Raw genomic sequence first — 9,050 nt, 5'->3', positions numbered from 1 at the left:
TAATAACGTTCAAAGTGCCTGGCAGGAAAGAGGCTGATGATGAAATAATTTTTATGAGCACTGGCAGACCTGCTTTCAATTGCTGAACCATCCATGGTCTCTGTAGGTGAGTCATTTAATGTACCCCACTATCTCTGTTCTGCATTTCTTAAATAGACTTTAATGAGAATAAAACTCATTAATGATTGTTGGATAGGCAAGCTGTAGGAAGGTGTGGCCCACAAGTGCCTAGATAACAAAGTGCGGAAAAAAAATAAAAAGGAAATAATATGCCAGTTCAAACCTATGCTCACCAGCAGTGTCTTGGAAAAAAAACAGTCTTTAAGCTCTAAGATTGTTCTTCAGACTGCCTGTGTCCATAGCCAAAGCAATCCTTTCGGACACATTAATTCTAAAGCCAAGTGCTCGAAACAGCCCAGCATCTTCCCTCAGCACCAAACCTTGTGTTCATCTTTGCACAAGCAGCAGTCACATGCAAATAGCCATCCTGCTGCTTCAGCAGGAATTTGTCCGAAAGTAACCTTTCTCCCCTGAAGCAGCGGCATTGTTTAATTCCCTTCTCATGTTAGTCTCATGGTGGGCTGCTTTACAGTGACTGTCAGGCAGCAGCCATCCAAGTGAAAAGCTAAGCAGGGAAAGGAGCTCAGAGGAGTCAGTATGCAAATATGTATATAATCCATGTATAAATATATACATATATATGTATACATAGTGATTTTAGAGAGGGGTGGTACCAGAGGCTGCTGATCTCAGAGAGTTCAAGCCTTGCTTTCCCCTGGAAGTAAAGGAAGGTTTCATTTCCACGGTGGAAGTGACTGGCATGGGCTCTTTGACATATATTTGTATATCTTACTCTTTACTCCTCTCTGGTTTCCCCCATGTGCCTCATTCTGGGAAAGCTTCTGCAGAAAAGGAACAGCCAGCCTGAAGATGTAAGAGGGTCAGATTGTGATCACAAAGGAGAGAGAGGTCAGGAAAGCACTGGAAACAGCTGTGCCCCTGAGCATTCATCTGTAGGCTGGGGGCAGGGGACAAAATATATTTGGGAAGGTGGGTAACGTGACAAGGATGCAGTGAGTAACTTCTCACTGCCCACTCATGCCATTTGCATGCCATTTCTTCCTAGTCTATATTGTTTTCACATTGATTCCTCTTCCAAAGCAAGTGGTTCCCCTCTCTGCCTACTGGTGCTACATGCTCCATGCCTACCCACACCAGAAGGGGAAGGGCACATCTGCAGAGGCCATGGTTTTCATAGACAGTATTGGGGTCTAGCTCATCACTACCACTGTTAGAAAGAGCAACTGGCACTTTAGCTCCTCTTACAGCTCTCAGACAGTTCTAGGTCCTTCCTTTGAGATTCCCTCCCCCTTCTAACTGAGCCCTCTCCTCCTCTCGCCGACTTATCTCCTCACCATGAGGCCTCTGAGGGAGACAAACAAGTCTCCCAGGAACTGATAATGAGTAAGAGCCATTTTCAACATGTGGTCAGAGAGAGACATGAAGCCTACCCACAGCTCTGTGAAAATACCCCAGGCTCAGGGCCTCTTTTCTTCCTGTGAAAAGTGTACAAAGGAGATGTCTTTTAGGGAGCAGTAGTCAAAAGTTGGTCTCTCCAGGAGAAGCAAAGGTTCCTAAACCTGTCCACCTGATTCTGCCATTTACCAAGAGAGCACAGCAGATCTCCAGAATAGCTGAAGCAACCCCCTAGCTGCTCTGTACAACATGAAGAGTTTGTACACAGCTGCTGGAAGTTTTCTTTGGCAAGGGCTGGCAGGAAATTAAAAAATGTGTGTGTATGTATGTACACGCTGTATAGTACATTGTAGTACATTGAGCAGAGACATGATGGACAAGTCTAGCAAAGGATACTGGCAATCCATTCTTCTCATATCAGCAGGACCTCAAATATCCACAGGGAGGGTACAATGCCAGACCACTGGCCCTCCTACAAGGCTGCCCTTGTATGCATATCCCTGGAAACATACTTGGTAGTGCTATAAAAGGCCATTTTCACCTCCAGCTTTATTCTGAGGTATTTTTCAGTCAGAGAAGAAAAACTTCTGAGCCTAGAAACACTGCTTGTCAATTGTAATTTGTGAACACAAAAGAGAGGAAAGGATGAGATTCCTGAGTTTACTCTTACGTCATCTATGCCTTTAAGGAAAATGGGTTGTTCTCATGCTGCCTTGGGGAGAAGAGGAAGATCTGGGGTCAGTAACAATCCAAGAGAACATGTCTGGTAAGGGATGCAGTAAGAAGTTGAGGAGCTCAGACCTAGCTGTGCTGTGAATGAGTAAGAAGGACCCAGCTAGGTAACTGCCACAGCTTCATGGGGTTGGGAGGATGAGCATGCATGGTATCCCAGCACTGCACAGCAGTGACTAGCTTATCTTCAGCGTTCAGTCTTCAGAGTACTGAGTTACTAGGAAAGCTTTTTTTTTTTACCCTCTCTCTCTTTCCCTCACTGGTTTTTAACTTTAACAAATGTGAAAGGTGCTGATAAATACTGCAAGTGAATGATACAGTATTTACTCACTCATGCTCCCCCCCAGTTTGTGAATTTGTCTCAGCATTGTTAAAGAGCAAAGACCTTTCTTACATTACATTGCTCTTTCACACAGCAATGGCTGAAGCCTGAATATTGATCAGTGTCTTCTCCTCCTCTGCATCAACCCTTGCTGCTTCCAGCTGCTCAGGGTGTTACCCTGGACCTTTCTTTCTTTCTGGAAAAGTTATTCTCAGGTTTGTACTCTGTTGTTAATTCAGCAGAGGTAGGAGGAACACAGCTATGTTTCTTGTCAGCCTGCTTGTACTAAAGAGCTGTGTGTTTGGCTACTCTTCTTTATAGCACTTCACATGTCTGTGCATGGTGACAGCAACATTGACAGGTTTTCTCTTACAGGAGAAGACGGCACAGAATCAAAGTTACCAAATCAATGAAAGTGCTTTGCTGAAGGCAACAGAAATAGCGTTGACAGAAGCTGCCTTGTGATGTGTTCTCCTGTGTCAATCCTTAACCAAAAGATGTGGTTTACTCTTGGTCCTGGATCCAGACTACTCTTCTCTAAGCTTTGCATCCATTGTCTGTTTTCTGGCACAGCTACTGTCATATTGCAGATGGCTTTCCTTAAGGCAGAGAGCTGTGCAATGCTTCCCCCAAAGTAGCAGCACTTGAAATCCCCATCTTGAGTGCTACAACAGTGATTTAGGTGTTCCCACAGGTCAAGATGTTTCACTTGCTCATGACATATGTTTATCAAGAGATAGGAGTTAAGGGGTCTTACTGTCTCTGCTTTAATGTGATGGTCCTTCACTACCTGGTTGTATTGATTCTTTCAAAGTTAAAATGTATCAATGTAGAAAGGCCTTGTATAATAGGAAAAAAGTTCAGGAAACCAATTACCGGAGTTTTATTAGGCTCAAATGCACCACTGACCAAGCTTGACCTGTAGGGAGCAGACAATTAATCCTCTTCTCCTGCAATCAAACTGTTTTTAATATAGTTATGGGGATTCATCAAATCCCTGTTCCAAATCTTCAAGCATCTCTTCCATAAGCAGCTGAATTTATTTCCACTCACCGTCACCTTACATAATGTAAGAAAGTCTAGTCTGGCACAGTGGTAGGAGAGACCTGAACTTACTGCAATATTTACTCCATGGACAACCTTTCCTTCAGTCCCATATAGAGTGTGCTACTTAATTCAACGATGAAAGTGTTTCTCTTCAAGGATTTAATATTCTTTGTCTCATCTCTAGAAACATTAAACATAGGACTCAAACTCAACTATATAAAAGATACATTGGGGGGGGGGGGGTTGACTAACAGTAGACAAGCATGTAAAAGTTAATCCTCCCAGCAACACACATACTTAGGAGACCTTGTAGGGAGAAACATGTTCCTGCTTAACAACACTGTATGTACATCAGCAATGAATACTATAGAAACAGGACACGGAGTGAAGAGGATATCTCTACAGGATATGGATCCAGCGTCCTCAAGATGCCATCAAGTTGCACAGAGGAAAGTCCAAATAGGAGACTACTGCTATTTCTTTAAATGAACATACAGTGCAATCGACAGAAGATCATTTCACAGGTAGGTCCTCTTATTCTGCTATGTTAGGTGATCAACTCATGGAGGACTTGGAAACACCTATCTTCTTATCTCAATATGGTGCCTTTCCCTCCCCATCTGTGGTGGCTTTTAGACCAAAAGCTGGTGTTAAAGGGAACCTAATAGGAAAGGCAAAAAAATGTTGCAGACTCCTTAGAGAAGTAGCTGATGCAGGTTCATCTCCTAGCTGGCTGGAGGGGGGATAGTCTTGCAAAGGGTGACACACAAATTCACCAGGCTTCTGTGAGGCCACGGGACAGGGAGCACAGGGGCGTTGGTAGGGGGAAGGATGCTGAATTCTGCAAACTTGGTCAAAAGACAAATGAAAGGAGAAATGGAAAACAGGATTCAGCAGCAAGCTAGTATAAGTTTGGGGAGAAGGTCATAGAGGCTTAGTCATACCTACATAAAGATGTCCAAGCATCTGGTCCAAGCTTGGTAAGGAAATACAAGTTCTCTCTGGTTATTTAAAAGCTACTTTTCAGAGCTCTTTGCCAGCTTGGTTACACTTTGTCTGCAAGAAAATGCTCCCATGTAACTGCAGTTATTGCTACCCCTAAGATGCCCAAGGAAGTCTTGCAGGCAATGGGACTATTACCTTGACAGCTAACAAGGTGCCATCATGGGGATCCTGTCAGAGAATGGCCAAAACCAAACGAAGTGATGGTCAGGGACCAGTTACTCAGAAGAGGTACCACTGAGTAACTGAAATGTCTCACAGAGGGCTGCTTGAGCACTGACAAAAAGCCCCAAATAAACCTTGTATAGAAGGTTTGCCCTCTTGCCCTCCTCTGATGCCTCCCATGCAATTCAAAATGATGCTTTCAAATGCAGAGGGGGAAAAATGACACCCAATTTTGAATGCAATTGGGTGCTTACGCCTTCCATTAAAAAACATCCAGCCACAAAAATGCCATTGTTTTTATGCTCCAAATTTAAATCTACGTGCATTAAGTAAGGGAGTAAAGTTACTGTCAAAAGAATGTTCCCCAGCATTTCCCTGATTTCTCCCCAGGGTCTTTAAATTCACTGATGTTAAAAGAAAACAAAGAACTACAGCAAGGCACATGAACACAGCTCTATAAATAAAAAAGAAAAGAAGGGAAAAAAAAAAGCAAGCATCTTCCATTTCTTGAATTGGCCATTGTGTAGGCATTTGCTTACTCGATCACTGCTCTGTGCTCAGGACATTAAGACTGATATTGGAAGTAGTCTTTCTGTCGCACTGAGCCTGGTCTGTGTCTCCTGTCTATGGCCTGGGAAATAAAATCAGAGAGATTAAGATCTGCTTTTTACCCTTGTACTGAAAAACCTTGCAAGCAAAGGGCAAAATTTTGCCAAGATAAACAAGAAAATTTGGCTTAATTTTGTGTCTGGGTTATAAATACATTAAAAGGGGGGAAAAATTAGTCATACATAAATAATAGCTCGATTACATTCAAGACTATGTGGGTGGGTGTTCTGAGTGGAATAATTTGCTAAGGCAGAGCTCTTCTTGCTTTTCCTCTTCCTCTTAATTTATTCTTCTTGCTGAATATGTGCTTCTACTTTTTAACCTTTATTTATAATCTTGTTTTTCATTCTGTAATCTGGGTGATCTTTCTATAATGGGTCTTTATACACTTTTCTTTAGGATTGGTTTGTTATGGACTAAACATTTTTAATAAATTTCAACACACTGTAAAGCACTTAAGTGTATACCTAGCCTCATATGCACACTTCCATTTTCTTGATGTCAGGAGAATGTGTATTTAAAATCAAGGTAATGCTTATCAGCTTTACCATGCTAGTCTTGGTATGGCTGATTTCACTATATTACAGTACAGTACTGTACAAACTGCTGTAACACCAAAGACCCCCTCTTCCCTCTTGCCTCTTCTTAGACATTTCTGCTCTTTCTTTTTGCTTTTTGTTTTGTTTTTGTTTTGATTTCTCTCAAAATTGACACTGACATGTAACATAATGGTCCAAAATTTAGACTTCTGTCAAGCCTCCTGGCTGTTGAACCTCCCTGCTACAGATCAAAAAACCACCTGCTCTAGCTATGCTATTTCCCATTGTGCAGCTTTGCAGGAGTGAGGAATTTAAGAATCAGTGTGACCATGCCTGGTTTCAGAGCAAGACCCAGCAAGGGTCTGGAAGGGGCACACCACCTGAGATATGGGGGTAGCGTGCCACACGGAGCAGTGAGCTGGAGTTACATGAGAGCATCCCTGAGATGGCTCCCATTGCCCATGGGAATGTCTGGCCTGCCAGCAAGAAGGCCAAGGCAAACAGTTGGGTTTGGTTGGGATTGTCTTAATCTCATACCCTCCTACAGGAGCCCCTAGATGTTAAATAAGGTATTATGTACCATGTCTTTCTCTCTCTCTCTTTTGTTTTTCTTTTTAATTTTGATTGGGTGCTATTTACATCACTGCAATTATGCTGTTTGCTCTGGCATCCCATAGATAAGCAAGTCTGTACTGGCCAGGGGATGCTGGGATTATTTGTGAGAAGTCATCCAGAGCTGGTATTTAACCTAGTGCCTAAGCAGATCATGACCTGACATTGTATGCAGTCGGTTTGGTAACAATGCATAAGAGGAGCAAAGGCAAGAAAGCTTGAGCTGTGCTTTCATTTTAAAACTGGGGTATCATGCCAGGTGTTAGGAAAGCACTCAAGAGCTCACATTGCCAACAAAAAGACTTTTCCCAGCCTCAGTGGGGTTTGGATTAGGCCTCACACTGTGAGAGCAGGGTTTTCCTTTTCACCAGAGCACAAGCCTGATAGCCCTCTCCTCACATCCAGAGTCAGCCATGGGAGAGGTTTTTAATCCCAAGGGTTAAGGGAGCCTTGTGCAACAGCAACCTCTCAGGCTGTGGGAGGAAACCCCAAAAGCTCCTGAATGCAGCATGCCACAGGAAGGAAGCAAGGGCCTCACCAGAGCCTGAGGACCTGGCAAGGAAACCTTTTGAAGTCTTTTTTTTTAATGCTTCTTTTGAAGAAGTGTGGCTATTCTTAGCATCTTTTCAACCTGTTCTAACATGAGAATCTGTTCCTACTGCTCCTAATTTCCATGGAGCTCCTGTGCATACGAAGAAGTGAAGCTGCCACTGGCAGTCCTCTCTGTTTGAGAGTGTCCTTGTTTCACTACTTAGAAGATTCCAGGTTTACAGCTAATTGTGGGTAAAAAAACCTTTGGTAACTGGAGCAACACAAGACATGTCCTCACTTCCTGGCGCTTTTGAGGACAGACACATGGCCAGCCAGGCTGTCTCACTGCTCACCAAGTGGTTCAACATGGTGGGGTGATGAACAGTAACAGAGACTCTCCAGAGTCATTGGCGAGAGCGAGACTAGTGATATCAGGTTACTTCCCACAGGAAGGGCCTACAATGAAGAACACGGTGTTTATCTGACGTGAATGGTTGGGAGATTACATCATTGGACATACACTGCACCCACACGCTAACACCTGCTACACCCAAAGTGGTCCCTGTTTAGCATCTGCTTTTCTGATGTGGATGCATTGTTCTGGCTGAGCTAACTTGAAATGATTTAGGGAAGCATCCTGAGCATTGCTGAGCAGAGATAGCACCACACACGGATATAAAGGCATTGTTGAGACAAGCTCTACATGGGATGTTCTGCCAAATGGTTCCCTTCCCTTCCTTTTCTCATTTCCTTGTTCTCCTTCAGTCACTGGAGAATGCTAGTCCCTTTATTTGTTTATGTGTAAACTGGTGACATTCCAGACCTGCTACAAAATACATTTAGCTAGAAGACTTTTCTGGAAAGAGGCAGCAAGAGAAGCTGGATATTTCTTTCCTGAATGATGACTTGGTAGCAGTTGGATTAGTCCTTTGGACGTGAGGATTTTAATATTGCTATGTTTGGATTGACAGAGTCAGAATATGGACAGCCCTGCATTTATAGCTGTAAAGAAAAAGGAAAATACTATAGCTACTTTAATTCTTCCCTTTTATTGAAAATTTGTTTTCAGTATCTGTTTTTGACCAGCTTCAGAAACAACACATTTACAATGTCTTGCTCATCCAAAGCAGCAAGCTTCTGACATTTTGTTCACAGCACAGAAAAAAGCAGACACACAACTATATCTGAAGGGAGAAAACCATTTTCCATAGCTAGTCATCACAGTTTGTGAAGGAAAAAAAAGCACTGGTTTACAAAGATGTGGGATTTATACAGGCCTTCATGATTTCAAGGCTTGTGGAAATCAACCACCCACTTTACAGACATGGAAAGAGGAATAGTTTTCTCACTGCTGAATCAACTGAGTGCTTTCTCAGCTTTTATAGAGGAACTAATCTTTGACTTCAGATGACAAGCTATTATTCTTGCCCCCTGCAACCTAATGGTTAGAGCGTGTGCTCCCTGATGTGAAACCAGGTACTGCATTTCAGGCATGTATGAAGAATACGGTGCATCAACAGGGGAGTCAAACCAGCTAATTACCAAACTGCTAATTGAGTATGGAGACACCCACAGACAGCACATTCATTGCTGGTTCCAAAAATTTCTCAGAATGAATATGGTGGAATAAAATCTAGGCACTAGGTACTTGAGTCAGGAATTCCTTGCCTTGCAGGTACATTGGCTGAAATCCTTTTCTTCACCTTTTCTTTCCAGCCAAGAATGGCTCTTTCTGCCTGTTCAAGCCGTTGGTTAGCCATGGGACAGCCTATCCCCCCCATAGCCCTCTCTAGAGACAGTTGGCAGGGTGAGCAGGGATCATCACCTTTCCTGATGTAGCTGGGCACTGCAGAGCAAGATGCAAGAGTAACAGGGCCAGGGATGGTTCTGAAGGCTCACAGGGGAGACCTGGGTTCTTGTCCCTGCACCAGAAACTATTTCTCTGCTTTACCTAATAATGTGTTTAGTGTAGTGAGGTTGCTGAGGTTTTAAGAGAGTAGCAGTATCATCGTGCT

The sequence above is a fragment of the Aptenodytes patagonicus genome, chromosome Z (genome assembly GCF_965638725.1).
Source record: "Aptenodytes patagonicus chromosome Z, bAptPat1.pri.cur, whole genome shotgun sequence".
NCBI classification, from domain to species: Eukaryota; Metazoa; Chordata; class Aves; order Sphenisciformes; family Spheniscidae; genus Aptenodytes; species Aptenodytes patagonicus.
This window is presented reverse-complemented; position numbering follows the sequence as displayed.